This window comes from Solanum pennellii, chromosome 5 (assembly GCF_001406875.1).
Source record: "Solanum pennellii chromosome 5, SPENNV200".
NCBI classification, from domain to species: domain Eukaryota; kingdom Viridiplantae; phylum Streptophyta; class Magnoliopsida; order Solanales; family Solanaceae; genus Solanum; species Solanum pennellii.
Window position 1 is genome coordinate 951,761 of NC_028641.1, and position 697 is coordinate 952,457.

Sequence of the window (697 nt, forward strand, 5' to 3'; positions counted from 1 at the left end):
AAAAAAGATATTATATTGAATTTAAATTTAAATAATATTTGAATTCAAATAATTAATTTTTTTAAATAAAAAATTAAAGGAGAAAATTTATTTTTTTTTAAAACAAAATTATATACTTATATATATATATATATATAAAAAGTTAAAAGGATCATATGACAATAGTAAAATTTGTTTTTTTATCGTAAATAGTTGAAGAAGTTCACATGTAAATAGTACATGAGACTTTCAATTCTATAAATTGGAACTTATCCTTCATATTCATATTACTTTCAATCTTCCAATCTACCAACAATTTTAGGTAAAAACATTTGAATATTATGGGAGAGTCTAGCCAAAATTTCAGTCATTTGAATTGTTTCTCATCGGATTCAACTAATAGGTAAATAAAGTAATGTTTTCTTATTTCTTAAAAATTATTTTTCTTATATGTAATATATTTATATTATTATTTTTATAGGTATGATCAAATTCAAAATGCAGTGAGTTATTATACACAAATTGTTAATAATAATGTTATGGGTGATGAACGAGTTGGTGAGTTGCACAATGATGAATCTTCCGAGCATGAATTAACAGACAGTGATGATATGTATGACGGCGATGATGATAATGTGGATAATGCACCTAATGCATCCGTTGAAGATCAAAGTATTAATTATCATTCTACAGCGATTCCATACTTAGATCACACTGA